Here is a 21,180-nt window from a genome sequence, read left to right on the forward strand (position 1 = left end):
ATTTCCTCTTGGAAGATTCTCAGGGTTCTCAGATTTTCTTTATTTTCAAAAGCATTTACTGAATGGCATTCGCTCAGTCCAACTGCAAAAATAGCGTGCAAACGAGTAGGGAGGCCAGCCAGCAGACTAGTTCAAAACCTGTCAGATCTATCAGATTTTTACTGCCTATTGTAAGCGACAGCCACGTAGGAGAAAAGTAATTTATGATGCATTTTACTCTTGGAGAATAGAGATGTTGGCGAAGCGTTCGCCAGCGAATCTCTATGGGCCGATACTACATCCGGGTCACTATGACCCGTAGTAGTACGGCTGCGCTGGGCCGGCGGTGCGCGTCTTTGATCGCACGCCTGTTGCCGGGCACTGTCTACATATGAGCGTGACGTCCCTCATGATGTTACGCACATGCGCAGAGAGTGCCTGGCAACAGGCGTGCTTGCTTTATATACAGCCCTGTCAGTCAGTGTCACTGTGCCTTTCTGTGTGTGACAGGTGACCATGTAATACCCATCCCTGCATATACCTACTACCTGTTGTTCACTTCATGGCACCCACCTACCTACGTGAGCGCACGCAGTGTCACTGTGCCTATCTGGTACCTGTCTGTGTGTGACAGGTGCACATGTAATACCCATCCCTGCATATACCTACTACCTGTTGTTCACTTCAGTGCACCCACCTACCTACGTGAGCGCACGCAGTGTCACTGTGCCTGTCTGGTACCTGTCTGTGTGTGACAGGTGCACATGTAATACCCATCACTGCATATACCTACTACCTGTTGTTCACTTCAGTGCACCCACCTACCTACGTGAGCGCACGCAGTGTGATATACCACTCCGTGCATACCTGTTAACTGCATATGTGTGACTGACTACACATTGTATTAGTCAAGTCAGTGCATGCCTTTCACTTCTTCCCCCCCAATATGGACAAAACAAAAGGCAGAGGCAGGCCACCTGGCAGGTCTGTTCGAGGTCGCACTGTCGTGATTTTGTGCGGCCCGCGACCAAAGTACAGTGTTCAGAAGAAGGCACATGCCATCAACCCCCAATATTGTCAGGACGTAGTTGACTATTTAACACAGAACACCTCATCTTTCTGAGCTTCCGCATGGAAGCATGACATATCTTCCTCCTCCTGCTCTGATTCTGGCACCCCACTTAACACTCAGTAGGCCGCCACCACCAAAGTGCCATCACCCAAGGGCTCAGCGGTGTGGACATTTTTTTGTGTGTCTGCCTCAGATGAGAGCAATGCCATCTGTACTCTCTGCCACCGAAAATTGAGCCGTGGAAAGACCAAGACCCGCGTAGGTACAACTACCTTACGAAGGCACATGATTACAAAATACAAACTGCAATGGGATGACCACCTGAGGGAAAGCAGCACACAAAAGCAAAGCCACCCACCACAGTGAAAGATATGCAATTATTTCTCAAAAAAGGCAATACCCAAACTGTACCGTGATGTTGAAAGGCAAGTGGTGTCACCTCTGGCACACAGCGTTGGGTCAGAGGGACAGAGGGATTTAGTTCCTCAGAGAAAGGGACAGTTAGGGGCTATAGATATACATGATTCATATCTATCTGGTCATACAGTATCTATCTGGTATGTTCAATTAGCAGCCCCTCTATGGCTGGATGCTAGCTAGTTACTTTTATTTACTTTTTAACCTGGGATTAAGAGAGTTCCTGAAGTGCTGGTAAATAATGATGTATACATTTCACTTGCTTATCTCTTTTGTTTGCGGTATGAAATTCCTTTCACTCTTAACTGATGGAAAGTCTGGCCAAATCTGACAGCCCAGTGAACCATGAAGGGGGGGGGGGGGGGATTCCCTCATACTACATCTGTTAACCATGTGTGTAAGAGAAAGCTCTCAGCAGCTGCCTGTGTCTTGTGTCTCTGACTGAAGTGTCTGAAGAGAGCAGAGAAAATGTAACTTGTTATAAACATTTGTAATTTTCTGTGACACCACAGATTTTCATACTGTTTTTGCTTTCAGAGAAAAACACTCTGTAGCCTGATATGCAAAAAAGTAACAGTGACTGTGCATAGAAGCAAACTCCACTTTTGCAAATGATTTGTTCCAATAGAGCTAAATCCTACACACACTGATTAAAAGCTTTTGCCTCTGATATTTAACATGAAAAGTAGGAAAATGTTTACACAGCTACTTAGACATTATTTGTACATTGTCATTTTAGAACACTTGGGTATTGATAGTATTCCTTTAATAGTATAATGGAGGAACATACTGTATGTACCAGCATGTCCTGTTATTAACAGTATACTGGGGAACCACAAGTGCCAACATATTCTGTCTTTTCTAGTATAGTGGGGGGCTACAAGTACCACCATATACTGTCTTTACTGTTATACTGTGTGACTACAAGTACCAGCATGTTTTTGGGGCACTATAAGTGCTAGCATGCTCTATACTTCACTCCAGAGCTACCAGTGGGCTTGAAAATTACTATTATCCTGATAATGTACAAATATGAGCATGTCAGATCTTTACTATTATTTTGAGAGTCTACAAGTATCACTAATCCCTGTCTTTAAAATGTGATTAGAAATGCCAGCGAGCCCATACATTGTACTTAGCAAAGGAAAGTCAGATATCAGTATGTCCCATGATTACTGTTGTAAGGAACACTCATATGCTGCCACACAAGGAGGGGAGAGCTACCCGGTACCTGGGAGACCTGGAGGTGCGAGCGAGGAGAGAGGGAGGGCAGACCTTCCATGCAGCACTAATCATGTAGCTTCTGCGCTACACCAATCATGTAGCCACAATTTGGTACCAGCTGGAAAAAAAGGCCGGCACTCACGGACAGTGCACTTCAATGAAATGTGTCACTTTTACAGGCGCTTGTGTCCAAGCAGATAGTATGGGTATCCTGACAAGGTCTCTATTTTAACTGACCGTCTGTCAGAATATGGATGGCTGGCAACCCTGGCATGTACTCAGGCACGTTAGCCTGAAACTGGGACTTTTGGAGGAATTCCTATATCTGTGCAGCAATATATTGGAGCACTTTTATATTGTTCTTGTGTCATCTACACTGTAATATTACAATATAATTTAATTGTGTTAACCTCCCCAGCGGTAACCCCGAGCTACACTCGGGGTAGCTGCCACAGAGGATTTCTCTGCCCTGGGAGGGATTTTTTAAATTAAATTTGCTTTAGCCTTTGTAGCTAGCACTTCGCTAGCTACTATTGTCCCTCAAGTCCCTCCGCTCTTGTTTGATCCCCCCCGATCGCCGCTGTTATATATACCCCTCCCAGATCCCACGATGGCATAGCCTCTTCAATCAGCTCCAGGCTTTGCTATGGGGAGGATCGGGATTGCGCATGATGTCATGACGTCATGTCCGATCGTCGCCATAGCGACGACTGAAGCTCATTGGGGAGGTTGCAGCTCTCGCGGGATCGTGACTAGGTAACATATAGCGGCGGCGATCAGGGGGATCAGAAGGGTGCGGGGGGACTTGGGGGACAATGGTAGCAAGCCTAGTGCTAGCTACAAAGGATAAAACAACTTTAATTCAAAAAATCCCTGCGAGGACGCAGCCTCAGACACTGCGTACCGCCAGGGAGGTTAACAATGCAATTATATTGTCCGCTGAGATGCACCAGTGTGCCTTAGGTCTCTTTTACATGGAAGGCTACAGGCAGTGTATTCACCTCCTGTCAGCAGAATGCTAGCAAGCACCAGCTGGGTGCTTGCTAGCATTCGGCATGGCAATTGGAGGGGTGGCTCCCCTATGGATTCACTCAACAGGCATACTCAGCCTCCTGTGTGAAAGAGGACAAAAACCATTTATTAGAAAAAAAATAATAATCCTTTAGTCTTTTTTGGGGGTTCATTTTAATAAAAACATTTTCTTAGCCCTCCAATCAAGCTTGTTGCTTTAATACTGCCGTATACTACTTGGATAGCTCAGCTGAATATTATGTACAGTAATTTCCACCCAATCATTTCCCAATGTTGCAGCAGTGTGAATAATTCAGTAAGACATCGCTTCCAGGCAAGTGTAAAGGGCCTCGTCTTTTGTGCCTCATGGCTCATAGCTACTGCATGCTGCTGTGGTTTCTTTTGTTACACCCTGGTGTTTATCTATTGTTTGCAGTCTGCCACCACTTTCAGGCCTCACTTTGGGGAATGTAATGCTTTTTGGTAAATAACAGTTACATAATGAATTTCTCAGTGTGTTCAGTAGTACAGATGAATTAACTGATAAATACTGTCCATGTTGCAACATGATGCTTCTTACATGAGAAGACTGCTGTCTGAACCTGCAGTCTGGAGCTGCTCATTTTTACTACATACTGTAACTCCATATTACTGAAGTATGTCTGATGAGACAATACTTGAAGATAAATAGGGATTTGTAGGTAAAAGGCAAAGTATTATGTGGTAGACGGTTTCCTCAGAGAGTGCAAGCCGATATACAGTAGAAATGACCCTTCCACCCATGGTAACAATGCAGATTCACAGAAAATGCTTATTAAATGTAATAGCTCTCAAACAAAAACACTGTGAAACACCCTACAGAATACCAGAGCTGAAATCAATTGGAGAAACGGGGGGAGCAAGCATTTATGGGAAGCTGCCATCATGCCCACCACTCCCCCGTTCTCTTCCATTCCCCTCCTTTGTCACCTAAATGCCCCCCTGCAGCCTCTTCTGGGCCGACAAGTCACGCAGCAGTCCACAGATGCTGGCCTGGCTGTGCGCGTCCTAGAACGGTGGCCAGTGTCCTAGAACGCACGCCTGCAGCCGGAAGTGCACTGTGCATGCGCATGACTTCACAACTACGTTGTGCGCATGCACTGAAAGTTCCCGGCTACGCGATCTAGGATGCGTACAGCCAGGCCAGCACATGTGCACTTCTGCATGACTCGTCCAACCAAGGGTGGCATTTAGGTGTCATAGGAGGGGAATGGAAGAGGATGAGGGGAGCTATTGGCATGAGGACAACTTCCCATACATGTCTGCTCCTCCCATTTTTCCAATTGCTTTCAGCTCTGGTCGTTTAAACATGGAATTTGTCTAGCTAAAAGGCTGCTTTGCCACTTGAGCTGAGAACAGGCATTCTTTATCTATTTTCCACTTATCGCAAAACTTACAATGATAGTATTTTATAAATTGAAGCCATTTACACTAGTCAGCCTGGATCCATTGGAGTAAGTGGACCGCACTTTTGTGCCATCCACCACTAATCCCGGATAAGCATATGCTTTCCCCATATAGCCTATGATGGTAACGCATCTGCCCCGGGCTCCAGCCAGACCACAGCAGACACAACATTGTCCGCTCGCGCTGGACACTCATGGTCCAGTGGTAGATGGGAACCAAGCCTAAAAGTGCAACCAATTCAAAGAGGAACTTTGCTGGATTGCCTCAGACTAGTTTCACACTGGGATGTTGCCTTGCATTACATGATAACATACACATAATGCAAGCATAAAAGACATTTACAGTGGTTATATTTCAGACAAATGTGCCCCTTACTTGACATTGTGCGCATAAACATGTGTGGTTCCCACAGCAACACACTGCATGATCTGCACTACAACAACAGAATCAGTTGCATTACATCGCAACTGATAAGGTGTGAACTGTATAGAGTTTACATCATACCGTGTGACATTGTGCAAACAGAGCTATATTCTATTCGAGGTGATAAGCAGCTTGCAGATGCAAGCTACTTATCACCTTGCCATCGTGCGAGGATTACCGACACATCCTATTGCTCATTTCCTTTGCTCGAAGGCTGATCTTAGGGAGCATTACTCAGGCGAAAGCCTTTTATGGGGAGTGAGGTTTACGATGTGGTGCTGTCCTTCAGCATCACGGCCTTGCTCCCCACACATGCAGAAACCTGCTGAACGGATCCATCTGAAAATGGCGCCTGAGAATAATGGCGCACGGTGTTGCCGCTAATTCGTTTGCCGCTTATCGCTATTTAACGTTAAAGCCTTATTGTTATTTAGCGTTAAAGCCTTATCGTTATTTAGCGTTAACACACAGAACCCTCTCTGTGCCTATCCCTAACCCATAAACCCCCCTGGTGGTGCCTAACCCTAACCACCCCCCTGGTGGTGCCTAACCCTAACCACCCTCCTGGTGGTGCCTAAGACCCCCCCTGGTGGTGCCTAACCCTAACCACCCCCCTGGTGGTGCCTAACCCTAACCACCCCCCTGGTGGTGCCTAACCCTAACCACCCCCCTGGTGGTGCCTAACCCTAACCTTGACAGTGGTACATTAAATCCATTCACCGTTTTGCAGTTAAATAACATCTGCAGTTTGGCTTATGTAGGGCGCTATTGATAAATAACGTTACTGTGGGGCAATAACGTCTGCTGTTTGGCAAATGAACGGCACTATTGATAAATAACGTTAGTGTGTGCCACTATTGATAAATAACGTTAGTGTGTGCCGTTCTTCTTCTTTTTTTCCCTGTGCGCCATTATTATACAGTACTAACGATAAATAGCGATAAGTGTATCTTTTCAATGCGGCGCCATTTTTATGCATAGACGCTGTGCGCCATTATTCACTGATCCGTGCTGAACATCCGCCGCCATCTTCCGCCGCTGCATCTGTGGGTCTCCTTTGATAAGAAGAGGGGGTCTCCTTATCAAAGGAGACCCGCAAATATAGCGGCGGAAGGTCGCTGCACATCGTGGAAGCCCCCCACGTAGCTCTGCCGGGCACCCCTTGCTATTTACATACCACCGCTAATCACCCGCCGCAAGTTCCGTTGCGTAGTTACAGCATTACAGCAATTACAGCATGAAATCGATCTTGAATCGGCCTGTGGTGTATGCACAGCTGACAGATCGCTCTCTAATCAGATTCGATTAAAGAGAGATTTGTCTCTTGGTTGAATCTGCCCATACATCACTAGATGGATGGCTACCTTTAGCACCTTGGGATGGGTAGGAAGCACGCCCTTATTTGAACACATAAGTGAGGTGTGGTTTGCTGTGTGGTGTGAGACTGTCAGCCATTATAGGCGATCACTCAGCAGGTAGGCATGGCTTCAACTGACACACCAATCAATCTCCCTCTGCAAATCCATGTGACTACAGGAAAGCATGAAGGATCTATAAGGCCTCTTTCACAGTGGGCCTTTAAAGTCGCATGTTATAAAAATGTATAATGCAGGCTAACGCACAGCAATACAAAATCTGTGCGACATTCACAGTGCACACGTTGCATTGTGTGTAACGTGCAGCAATATTTAGAAAGTGCTGCGTGCTGTGCGTTTAGCAATACATTTGCTGCGTTGTGTGTTGCACATGCTCAGTAATGTTTTTTTTTCTTTTTAAATGTAACACATGTGCCGTTTTCATTTCCATCAGTATGCGACGAAAACGGCGCACCAAGAGACACATAACGCAGTGCAAAATAACGTCCAATGTCATAACCTACATGCGCTGCGTTAGGGGCACGTTGTGCGACTTTAAAGAGAACCAGAGATGAAGCACCCTCATGTATTTTATTACATTTATCAGTGGGAACATGACAGTAAACACCTACCCTGCTTTTAGTTTCATTGTTATCTGCTTAATTAGTCTATTAGCAACTGTGATAAGAATCCATCGACTATTCAGTCGAGGTTTGACCTGGAATCATTATAGCTGAGTCACTCTTCTGTGGAGTCCTTTCAAGCCCAAGCCTTCCCCCTCCTGGCTTAGATCTTCTGCTTTGCATACTGAGAGCTGTGATGACTGGGAGGGGCTGCTGCTCCTGAGAGAGAAGCCCTGTGGCTGTAATATGATCCCTGTGTGCTCTGTGTGCACTAGATTCTCATAGGAATGAAACTGCAGTTATTATCAGTGACACTTCCTACAGGCAGATCATACCAAAATGAAAGCACACAGATGAAAGGCTGCATAAGCCTAGATAGCAGCATAGTCTCATATAGCCTAGACAGCACATCCAGAACAACTCATATAACCCGGAAGGAGAAGGGATATGAGCCGGCGGCCATATTTGATTTTTCCTGGAGCAATAATGGATAAAAAACACTAAAAAAGGCACACCAGAGCGGCAAAATTATCAGGTAGAGCATTTATTCTTTACAAGCTATCAACTAATATGTTTATTTTGTGTGAAACGTTCATCTCTGGTTCCTTTTAACGTCGCATCAAACGCAACGTCCCACTGTGAAAGAGGCCTTAATCTACATATCTAGGCAGCAGGTATATTTATTTTTTTACTTCGAATAAAGTATGTTTTTTAACAAAACGTATCATGCACAATTAATTTTCTGGTAAATAAATATATACTGTATATATTAAAAAAAACTATTGCTTTTTTTTTTAATTATTCCCTTTCTCAAATGTCGACTATTTACAACTGATAACAGTGAGGGAAATGTATTGTCTTGGGTGCCGCAAGTGAATATGAGTACTATTTTCATCATTTGTAGTCGGGAGACCAGGAGAAAATATTGTTTGCAAGTTCTGCTGTATCAACATTAATTAAGTGGAACACAGTTTAACGAATTACAGAAAGTGAACTTATGATCCGCCAAAAGGCCACTTGCAAGTTTGAAGCCAGTGGTGCTTATGAGTTGGATGGGTGAGTGATTTTGAGGGGGTAACGCCCTAGAACTGAATGCCTTCTTCCACCTCTTACAGATTAACACTCCAGTTGTACCCAAGCATGACAGTATGTCTATAATTTAAATAACTATTCCTCACTTCAAAAGATTTAATGGATAATATGTAACTCATTCTATTTTGATGCTTTACATGTGTTGTATAAATAATGTTACTATTGATTATACTTCAACCGCCAATTAGATATAGACATGTTAATATGCAAATATAAAGAAAGGACCATGCCTGTACTGAAGCTTATATAGATTTATATCAAGCAGGAATGCATATGAACATTTAGTACAAGATATGTGGTGTGCTGGCTACCACTCTTGCCCTGCTGATCTAGGGTCCTGGGTTTTAAGCCCCAAAGGACACTATACATAGAATGGTTGCTTGATCTCATAATGTTTACCTAAGCTTCGTTTCAGGGGCGGACATACGGCCGTGCAGGCCGTGCCGCCGCACGAGGGCCCCTGAAGTTCCGTTTTCTTCAGGGGCCCATGGCATTAAGTACTTTTTTTTTTTTAATATTTTTTTTTTTTTTATTATTTTATTCCCGGGGGCCCCCCGACTCCTATCCTCCCTCCCTCCCTCACCTCGGGGGCCCCCTCCCGATATGCGCGGCGGGAGAGCGAGCGAGCGGCAAATGCAGGAAGGGCTCTCCAGGCATCCGCTAGAGGCCCAGCCGCTTGGTCTCCAATATGTCTCCAGTTGGAGACATATTGGAGACTCAGCGGCTGGGCCTCTAGCGGATGCCTGGAGAGCCCTGAAGACTTCCTGCATTTGCCGCTCACTCTCCCGCCGCGCATATCGGGAGGGGGCCCCCCGAGGTGAGGAAGGAAGGGAGGGAGGGAGGATAGGAGTCGGGCCCCCCACCCGGATAGCTACCCACCCGGCTACCTACCCACCCGGCTACCTACCTACCCACCCGACTACCTAACCACCCACCAGGCTTCCTACCTACCTACCCACCCGGCTACCTACCCACCCACCAGGCTTCCTACCTAACCACCCACCCAACTACCTAACCACCCACCCGGCTACCTACCCACCCGGCTACCTACCCACCCACCAGGCTTCCTACCTAACCACCCACTCAACTACCTAACCACCCACCCGGCTACCTACCCACCCGGCTACCTACCCACCCGGCTACCTACCTACCTACCCGGCTACCTACCTAACCACCCACCCGGCTACCTACCTAACCACCCACCCGGCTACCTACCGGGCTAGTTACCAACCCACCCACCAGGCTACCTACCCACCCACCCGGCTACCCGGCTACCTACCTAACCACCCACCCGGCTACCTACCTAACCACCCACCTGGCTACCTACCTAACCACCCACCCGGCTACCTACCGTGCTAGTTACCAACCCACCCACCAGGTTACCTACCCACCCACCAGGCTACCTACCTACCCACCCACCAGGCTACCTACCCACCCACCAGGCTTCCTACCTACCCACCCGGCTACCTACCTACCCACCAGGCTACCTACCCACCCACCAGGCTACCTACCTACCCACCCACCAGGCTACCTACCCACCCACCAGGCTTCCTACCTACCCACCCGGCTACCTACCTACCCACCCGGCTACCTACCCACCCACCAGGCTTCCTACCTACCCACCCGGCTACCTACCTAACCACCCACCCGGCTACCTACCTACCCACCCACCCGGCTACCCACCCACCAGGCTACCTACCTACCCACCCACCGGGCTACCTACCTACCTACCGGGCTAGTTACCCACCCACCCACCAGGCTACCTACCCACCCGGCTACCTACCCACCCACCCACCAGGCTACCAACCCACCCACTCAACCAGGCTACCAACCCACCTTCCCACTCACCCACCCACTAGGCTACCTATCCACCCAACCACCCATGGGAGCTGCGCGCCGGATGGAGGCTGGGACAGGAGGTCTGCTGCTGCAGGTGAGTAAATGTTTTTGTTTTATTTATATTAGCAGGTGTATGTTCTGGGCAGGTCTGCCACATGATTGCATGTATTTTCTTCGCAAATCTGCCGACATGATTGCATGTATTTTCTGGGCATATCTGCCGACATGATTGCACGTATTTTCTGGGCATATCTGCCGACTTGTTTGCACGTATTTTCTGGGCATATCTGCCGACTTGATTGCATGTATTTTCTGGGCATATCTGCCGACTTGTTTGCACGTATTTTCTGGGCATATCTGCCGACTTGTTTGCACGTATTTTCTGGGCATATCTGCCGACTTGATTGCACGTATTTTCTGGGCATATCTGCCGACTTGATTGCACGTATTTTCTGGGCATATCTGCCGACTTGATTGCACATATTTTCTGGGCATATCTGCCGACATGATTGCACGTATTTTCTGGGCATATCTGCCGACATGATTGCACGTATTTTCTGGGCATATATGTGTATTTTCTTGAGAAAACCTGCACAATTATGTGAATTTTCTGGGGAAAGGGTCACCAAAACTTGGGCCCACTGTCTTTGCGTTGCACTTTTCAAGGGAACCTGAGGTGAGAATAATATTGAGGCTGCCATATTTCTCTCCTTTTAAGCAATACCAGTTGCCTGGCTGCCGTGCTGGTCCTCTGCCTCTTATTCTTTCAACCATAGACCCTGAACAAGCATGCAGCAGGTCAGGGGTTTCTGACAATATTGTCAGAACTGAGAAGATTAGCTGCATGCTTGTTGCTGGTGTAATTCAGTTTATTACTGCAGCCAAATAGATCAGCAGGGCCGCCAGGCAACTAGTATTGTTTAAAAGGAAATAAACCCTCACCCCGGGTTCGCTTTAAGTTACAGTTAGCTCCGCCCTCATCCGGTCATTGCCACGCCCATCTTTTTGCCGCGGCGCTACGCGCCGCAGGTTCTGTCCACTAATTTTTGCCGCGGCGCGCTTTGCGCGCCGCAGGTTGTAGCCACGCCCATATTTTGCCGCGGCGCGCTATGCGCGCCGCAGGTCATAGGGGGCCCACAATTACAATTTTGCACAGGGGCCCACTGCTGGCTGTGTCCGCCACTGCTTCGTTTGGGTACTTTAGTTTCTTCCCAAAAAGCTATTGGTAGATTGCTTGACCTGTGCTCAGATTGGCTGTACTAGGGGAAAATTAGAAAAGGTTCAGTTCCCACTTTGGTATGTTTTCCCCCTTCTTTTGGTATGTTTTTGAAAGCTCTGCTCAGCGGAAGCAGATCCTTTTGTTAAGAATAGGATACACTTCTACTTGTTCCAACCTGCTCCATTTTTCCAGAACGTAACTCAAAACGACGGATACACGGACGCAATTAAATCCTATGAGAACGGACTGGCTGATTGCTGTGTCTGCTCCATCTGCTTCAATGCATGAAATATCTGAGCATCTTATTCTAAAAGTGGCCATTAATGATACAATTTGCTGAATGATCGATTACGAACGATTCTTTGGATGAACGATCGTAAATAATCGTTTGGGACCACTAATGGACAAAAATCTTCTAACCAATCCAATCAGATTGATGGGATCTAACCGAAATTCAGATCAATTTAAAGGAATACTGTAGTGGGGTCAGTGGAAAATGAGTTGAACTTACCTGGGGCTTCTAATGGTCCCCCGCAGACATCCTGTGCCCGTGCAGCCACTCACCAATGCTCCGGCCCCGCCTCCGGTTCACTTCTGGAATTTCAGACTTTAAAGTCTGAAAATCACTGCGCCTGCGTTGCCGTGTCCTCGCTTCCCCTGATGTCACCAGGAGCGTACTGTGCAGACACAGACCATACTGGGCTTGTGCTATACACTTCTGGTGACATCAGTGGAAACGAGGACACAGCAACGCAGGCGCAGTGGTTTTCAGACTTTAAAGTCTGAAATTCCAGAAGTGAACCGGAGGCGGGGCCGGAGCATCGGTGAGTGGCTGCGCGGGCACAGGATGTCTGCGGGGGACCATTAGAAGCCCCGGGTAACTTCAACTCATTTTCCCCCCAACCCCCCTACAGTATTCCTTTAATTAATCTGATCAGATTGGTTAGGAGATTTTTGGCCATTAGTGGTCCCAAACGATTATTTACCATCGTGCATATGGAGAATCGTTCATAATCGATCGTTCAGCAAATTATATCATTAGTGGCCACCTTAATACTGAAATATGCCTACAAAGTGTGGAGGATATTAGAAGCTGAGCACATCTATACCCCAGACCTGAACCCACAGCGTATCAATGAGGATGATAAACTAAACCTTTGAAATAACATCTGAAAACAATGCCAGTGTTCATTATTCACATGCTTGGTGATCGATGATGCCGAATTATGTAGAAGATGCCAGCAAAAATGGAGCACAGCTACCAATCAAACTAACTTTTCTTTTAGCAGTAGAAACCTGATTTGTGGATTTGGCACCTGCTCCAATTTTCCAATTTTACTCCTGTTTTCTATGCAGTTATTTTGATCAAACTGTTTCAACACATTAAGGAAATAATGATCACCTTGTACTTAGTAGCATATTGGGGAAGATTAATATTGTTGGAAATGCAAGTGTAACACTAAAGGTAGAAATCACAGTAAAATTATGTTTTTCTTAACTTTTAAGAAAATGTTGTGCAATATAAATTTTGAGGCAATAGTACATAATATGAAACACATACGGTAGGTGGGTAAACTAAATATTACAGGAAAAAATATATATAACCCTAGTTGTATTCTACTTTGCAGCTTAACATATAACCTCCTATATGCCAGAATTATGCAGTCCAACATATGCACTGACTGATATATGAAGTTTTGAATCTGAACCATGAAACCATGTGTTCTTCATTAAACAAGATGACATATAAATCATAGCGCTCAGTATAGCACCCTCTCCTAATGAAACAGATAGTGAATATTGTGTGCAATATAGAAAGAATAATGTTCATGCATGTGCAGGGAAGTCAGAATGATTTATCAGTTGTGGCAATGTTTTACTTTTGTGCTTTCCTAATTTTGAATAGGAAAAGCTAGGAGCAGGAAATAAAATCCAGCACGGTACAAACATTCAACTCCAAATTTCACTTTTGTGACTTGCAGTTACTGCTGCTTAAAGAGGAACTGTCGCGAAAATCGTAAAATTTAAAACACATACACATAATGGTGGCCACTAATGATCCAATCTTTTTCATTCAATCTTACCAGATCTATGTAGTATAAGGGTAAATTGGGTAAATATACTGTATGGATACTTCAGGCAGTTACCTTATATTACATAGAAATGGTAAGATTGGATGTAAAAGATTGGATCATTAGTGTCCACCATAAGAAGTACATTTCTTCCAGAGTAAAATGAGCCATAAATTACTTGTCTCCTAAGTTGCTGTCACTTACAGTAGGTAGTAGAAATCTGACATTACCAACAGGTTTTGGGTTAGTCCATCTCTTCATGGGGGATTCTCAGCATGGCCTTTATTCTTTATAAAGCCATTCCCTGAAAAAGATTTACACAAAGATGCTGGCCGGCCTGCTAGCTACACACTTCTTTGGCAGTTGGACGGAGCAACTGCCATTCACTAAGTGCTTTTAAAAATAAAGAAAACCCTAAGAACCCCCCATAAAAGAAGGGCTAGTCCAAAATCTGTTGGTAATGTCAGATTCCTACTACCTACTGTGAGTGACAGCAACATAGGAAAAAAGTGATTTATGGTTCATTTTACTCTAGAAGAAACGTACTTCTTATTTGTACATGTTTACATATAGGTCCTTTAACACAGTATTAAAGAGGCACTGTAGTGACATATAGAAGAATGCAGTAAATTATTCAGAATACCCACTTTTACGTTAAATATCCTGGTTTCAGCCAGGGGCATAGCTAGAAATGACTGGGCCCCATAGCAAAAAAAATGTATGCCCCCCCCCCCCCCACGACGTTCCAACCCCACGGACCTCGGACCTCCCACCCAAACATTCCTCCAGGACCTTCCACCCCACCATTCCCGCACCCCTCTAAGTACAGTATAAGTAGCCAGGTCTATAGGTGTCCCCAGTTTAGGTAATAGTCAGGGGCGTAGCTAGCACTCACTGGGCCCCCTTGTGGCAACAGCAATTTAAACTAAATACTGTACAAACGTTTTAACTCATACATGAACATTATGGAAAATCCAAGTTGAAAATAAACTGTGAAGATAAACAATTTCATCCATCCTACTCCTGAAAAATATATTCATTTTTTTTAGAACCTCCCAGTTTTATTTTCTGTTTTAAAAAGCTAAAAAAGTAGGTTTAATGCTATCGTCTCATATGATGATGATTCAGCTTTTCCCATAGTGTCGCAGATAGCAATCATGTGACCCCCAACAAGACAAATTCAGCAATCATGAGGCCCCTATCAAGACAAATTCAGCAATCATGAGGCCCCAAACATGACAAATTCAGCAATTGTGAGGCGCCCAACAAGACAAATTCAGCAATCATGAGGCCCCTATCAAGGCAAATTCAGCAATCATGAGGCCCCCAACATGACAAATTCAGCAATCGTGAGGCCCCCAACAAGACAAATTCAGCAATCATGAGGCCCCCAGCAAATCATGAGGCCCCCAACAAGACAAATTCAGCAGTCATGAGGAACATAAATAGACAGCATTTCACATAAATAGGCAGAATGCCCCCTTAATATGGTAGACACTTCTCACCTGGCTTCTGAATTCTCCTGTACTGGCTGCTGTGCCAGGCAATACTGTTTTTGCCTGGATTGGGGATGATGTGTGGGCCGAAAGCCCTGGCAGTGATGCTGTAATTTAAACACGCTAGCAAATAGCGATATGTTTAGAAATTTAGGAGCAATTATGCCATAGTTTACAGGATCTTCTCAAAAAATTAGCATATTGTGATAAAGTTCATTATTTTCTGTAATGTACTGATAAACATTAGACTTTCATATATTTTAGATTCAAATACACACAGTGGAAGCAGTTCAAGCCTTTTATTGTTTTAATATTGATGATTTTTGCATACAGCTCATGAAAACCCCAAATTCCTATCTCAAAAAATTAGCATATTTCATCCGACCAATACAAGAAAAGTGTTTTTAAAACAAAAAAAGTCAACCTTCAAATAATTATGTTCAGTTATGCACTCAATACTTGGTCTGGAATCCTTTTGCAGAAATGACTACTTCAATGCGGCGTGGCATGGAGGCAATCAGCCTGTGGCACTGTTCAGGTGTTATGGAGGCCCAGGATGCTTCAATAGCGGCCTTAAGCTCATCCAGAGTGTTGGGTCTTGCGTCTCTCTACTTTCTCTTCACAATATATCACAGATTCTCTATGGGGTTCAGGTCAGGAGAGTTGGCAGGCCAATTGAGCACAGTAATACCATGGTCAGTAAACCATTTACCAGTGGTTTTGGCACTGTGAGCAGGTGCCAGGTTGTGCTGAAAAATGAAATTTTCATCTCCATAAAGCTTTTCAGCAGATGGAAGCATGAACCCACTTTTGAACCAGAAACAGCGGCAGAAGCGCCTGACCTGGGCTACAGAGAAGCAGCACTGGACTGTTGCTCAATGGTCCAAAGTACTTTTTTTCGGATGAAAGCAACTTTTACATGTCATTCGGAAATCAAGGTGCCAGAGTCTGGAGGAAGACTGGGGAGAGGGAAATGCCAAATTGCCTGAAGTCCAGTGTCAAGTACCCACAGTCAGTGATGGTCTGGGGTGCTATGTCAGCTGCTGGTGTTGGTTCACTGTGTTTTATCAAGGGCAGGGTCAATGCAGCTAGCTATCAGGAGATTTTGGAGCACTTCATGCTTCCATCTGCTGAAAAGCTTTATGGAGATGAAGATGAGATGAAGATTTCATTTTTCAGCACGACCTGGCACCTGCTCACAGTGCCAAAACCACTGGTAAATGGTTTACTGACCATGGTATTACTGTGCTCAATTGGCCTGCCAACTCTCCTGACCTGAACCCCATAGAGAATCTGTGGGATATTGTGAAGAGAAAGTAGAGAGACGCAAGACCCAACACTCTGGATGAGCTTAAGGCCGCTATTGAAGCATCCTGGGCCTCCATAACACCTGAACAGTGCCACAGGCTGATTGCCTCCATGCCACGCCGCATTGAAGTAGTCATTTCTGCAAAAGGATTCCAGACCAAGTATTGAGTGCATAACTGAACATAATTATTTGAAGGTTGACTTTTTTTGTTTTAAAAACACTTTTCTTGTATTGGTCGGATGAAATATGCTAATTTTTTGAGATAGGAATTTGGGGTTTTCATGAGCTGTATGCCAAAATCATCAATATTAAAACAATAAAATGCTTGAACTACTTCAGTTGTCTGTATTTGATTCTAAAATATATGAAAGTCTAATGTTTATCAGTACATTACAGAAAATAATGAACTTTATCACAATATGCTAATTTTTTGAGAAGATCCTGTATATACTTTATATTGCAGAAACGCTAACGCAAAACGCTAACGCTCAAAAATGCTACATGGCCTCCGTTTGCGATTTTTGTATTTGCAAATGCTCCAGTGGAATTTTACCCATCCATTAACATTAGCTGAGTGTTTAGGGAAATCGCTAGCATTTTGAAGACCTCCCTAAACGCTAAAAAAAACCGCTCTAGTGAGTTCCAGCCCTGAAGGTCTAATTTTACTGTAGCACAATGCACTGTATTAGCGTTACAAAGTGTGATGAAGCCCAAAATTACATTTTTGATCTAAAACATTAAACACAGTAAAAAAAATAATAATATGAAACAGTGTAAGACTGGTTTAATGTCATTTGAAGGCTTATTAAGGGCTCGTTTCCACTAATCGCCTGGATTCCACCGCTGATGAAATCGCATGCAGGTGCGTTTTTTTACACGTTATTTTACGCGATTACGCATGCGATTTCGCATAGGTTAGGCTGTATGCGTTTTTAACCATGTCACTGCCTGTGTGAATTTACATTGGTTCCTATGCGGAATCGCACGTGTAATCGCGTAAAAAACGCGTAAGAAAAACGCATGCGATTTCCCTATTAAATACATTGCCTGCGATTCGCATGCATTCCACTCGCAGGCGAATTCTGCGGCTCTTTTGTGCGTTTTTTCACCGCTGAAAAAAACGCACCTCAACAACGCTACAGTGGAAACAGGCCCATCCACTTGCAATACATGTGCGAATCCGCATGCGTTGGACGCATGCGGATTCGCGATAGTGGAAACGAGCCCTAACACTTCACTGAACCTAATCGATAACACTGTTTCAGAACAAATTATTCGATTGACAATTAAGTAATTACTGAGCAATTAAAGGAGAAAATGAAAAATTGTACCCCCCCCCCCCCCCCCCCCAAATACAGCAGAAACGTTTCTGCATTGTTTACACAACTTCATACACCTCAACACAATCTGAAAATTCTGAATGGCAATGGCAATCTTAGCTTCTAAGTGGAGTGGAAAGTATGAGTATTAACTTTTCCAGTAGCTTGGAAACCAATATTATGTTTTTAGCTATTAGTTTTATGCTGTGTTTGATGCTTTTGACAGTAGATGCAATTTGAGTTTGACTAAACACCAATAAAAAGATAGATTTTACATTGTTCCTGCCATCTTGTGATGGACAGATGCAAATATCCACCTGGCAAAGGGAACCTGTTAAGAATATCTTTTACCATTTCATGGATATCATCAGCTTAAAGAGGAACTCCAATGAAAATAATGTAATAAAAAAGTACTTCATTTTTACAATAATTATGTATAAATGATTTAGTCAGTGTTTGCTCATTGTAAAATCTTTCCTCTCCCTGATTTACATTCTGACATTTATTCTGACATTTATCACATGGTGAAATTTTTAATGCTGGCAGGTGATGTCACTGGAAGGAGATGCTGCATTTTTGGCAGTTGGAAACAGCTGTTATTTCCCACAATGCAACAAGGCTCCCACAGTGTGATGTCAGTACCTCAGTGCTGCGATGCACTGACATTACACTGTGGGAGGGGTTTCACCACAGAATCAGCCATACAGAGCCCTTGATGATCCGTTTGAGAAAAGGAATCAATTTCTCATGAGAAAGGGGATATCCGTTACTGATTGGAATGAATTTCAATTCTTGGTTACGTTTTCTCTTTAAGCTTTCATATATTTACTCTGCTAAAATGCAAATCCATCAGTTAAATATCTTGACAAAATTCCAATATATGAACTGATAGTTGACATGCAGCGTATGTGTTTGATTTAAATCATCTAAGGCTAATGAACTGTACACTAAGTTTTTAATGGAGCCCGCATAACCTTTGTAGAAATTATCCTGCATGAATGAAACTATCCTGTGTTATTACAGCTTTTCAAAGGGGCTATTGAAAAGGAATATTGAGAAAATTAACACATAAGATATCATACCTAGCTTCACTCAATGTATTAGTTCTGTTTGTGCTCAGTGAGCAGATGCTTTGGCAGATTTCCACACTATACGGTATTGCTATATATGGATGGCTTAGTACACCAGGTTTGTCTTACCAGAATACTGCCAAGGCATTCAATGGAACCAGTTGTTAAGTAGCGTTTTTTCCCTACTTATGCTACTTGGTTTATTTTTCTGTGTGTGTGTGTGTGTGTATGTGTCTGTCTGTCTGTCTCTCTCTCTCTCTCTCTCTCTCTCTCTCTCTCTCTCTCTCTCTGTTTTACATCTACAATACAATTACTCAATGACCCCTAGCGCAACACAGTCCTTATATCTCCAGATAAGTTTTCCTCTTTCTATACAGTCCTCATTCAAGTTGTGTCACCTCCACCACACCCGGCAGGAATACAACTCACCCTTTTGGAAGACCAACAATGTGTTCAGAAAGCGCCTTGGGGCTATTCCCTGGTCACCCCCGACCAATCGATCTGTATTGTCTCCTGTGGGTATTGGGGTCTCCAGCACAGGAACATAGAATTCACCACCTCTCCAACTCTACGTTTTCCTCTTCAATTATGCTTGATCACAGACCTCCCAAAAAGAGGCACAACATAGCGTAATACTGCTTTAAAATTTTAAAGAGAACCCGAGGTGTGTTTAAAGAATGTTGTTATCTGCATACAGAGGCTGGATCTGCCTATACAGCTCAGCCTCTGTTGCTATCCCAAACCCCACTAAGGTCCCCCTGCACTCTGCAATCCCTCATAAATCACAGCCGTGCTGTGAGGCTGTGTTTACATCTGTAGTGTCAGTCTCAGCTGCTCCCCCGCCTCCTGCATTGCTCCGGTCCCTGCCCCGTCCCTTCCCTCCAATCAGCAGGGAGGGAAGGGATGCAGGCGGGGACTGGAGTTCTGCAGGAGGCGGGGAGAGCAGCAGACTGACACTATAGAGATAAACACAGCCAGCTCTGACAAGCTGTTTGTCAGCAGCGTGGCTGTGATTTATGGAGGGATTGCAGAGTGCAGGGGGACCTTAGGGGGGTTTGGGATAGCAACAGAGGCTGAGCTGTATAGGCAGATCCAGCCTCTGTATGCAGATAATATTCTTCAAACCCACCTCGGGTTCTCTTTAATTCTAAAAAAATATTGCACTTACACTTTTAAAACATTTTTCTGCACATGAGTTTTTTGACGGGCTCTCCCCCGTTTGTGTGGGCCACAGGGGGCTTCTTTGCTGTCTGAGGCTAGTCACAGCTGCCGCGCGCACAGCCGTCCACTCCTCACCGCCCGCTCACATCCTTGCACTCTGCCGCCACTTCCGGGTACTAGCCTCGGACAGCAAAGAAGCCCCCTGTGGCCCACACAAATGGGGGAGAGCCCGTCAAAAAACTCATGTGCAGAAAAATGTTTTAAAGTGTAAGTGCAATATTTTTTTCGAATTAAAATTTTAAAGCAGTATTACGCTATATTGTGCCTCTTTTTGGGAGGTATGTGATCAAGCATAATTGAAGAGGAAAACGTGGAGTTGGAGAGGTGGTGAATTCTATGTTCCTGTGCTGGAGACCCCAATACCCACAGGAGACAATACAGATCGATTGGTCGGGGGTGACCAGGGAATAGCCCCAAGGCGCTTTCTGAACACATTGTTGGTCTTCCAAAAGGGTGAGTTGTATTCCTGCCGGGTGTGGTGGAGGTGGCACAACTTGAATGAGGACTGTATAGAAAGAGGAAAACTTATCTGGAGATATAAGGACTGTGTTGCGCTAGGGGTCATTGAGTAATTGTCTTTTAAATTTGAAATCTCAGCGCACTGCCTGATAAGTGGACATTATTCTTGTGTACAGGGTGCGTGGTGTTATCTGTGATAATTACATCTACAATAGACAACAGAAAGTTGACACAAAAAAGTTGTGTTATGGTTTGCTCCATAGCAAAGAAAGTACACAATACAGAACATATAGTTTCAATATCTCGTTATATTGTCTGCATTCGAGGAAAACATATTCTCTACATTCAAGGCCTGCACTATTGGATATCTGGTACAGACACTATGACCTTACTTATTTGCGTTGCCAGCGTTTGGATTTACGTAAACCGATGTTGCCCCTCACCTGCAGATGCTTGTTTTAGGCACCAGTGTATGGCTATAAAGATAGCTAAAGGTCTGGGTAGCTACAAGGCAGCTCCTTGTGCTTGATATTA

The 21,180-nt window shown here is 44.6% G+C and overlaps 1 protein-coding gene across 2 annotated transcripts in view; it reads right to left on the reverse strand.

Annotated features, from left to right (window-relative positions):
* The window catches only part of EDAR (ectodysplasin A receptor), a 205,933-nt gene that overhangs the window by 158,051 nt on the left and 26,702 nt on the right, over window positions 1–21,180 (reverse strand). The gene's annotated exons all lie outside the window — the stretch shown is intronic.

This window comes from Hyperolius riggenbachi, chromosome 2, assembly GCF_040937935.1.
Source record: "Hyperolius riggenbachi isolate aHypRig1 chromosome 2, aHypRig1.pri, whole genome shotgun sequence".
NCBI classification, from domain to species: domain Eukaryota; kingdom Metazoa; phylum Chordata; class Amphibia; order Anura; family Hyperoliidae; genus Hyperolius; species Hyperolius riggenbachi.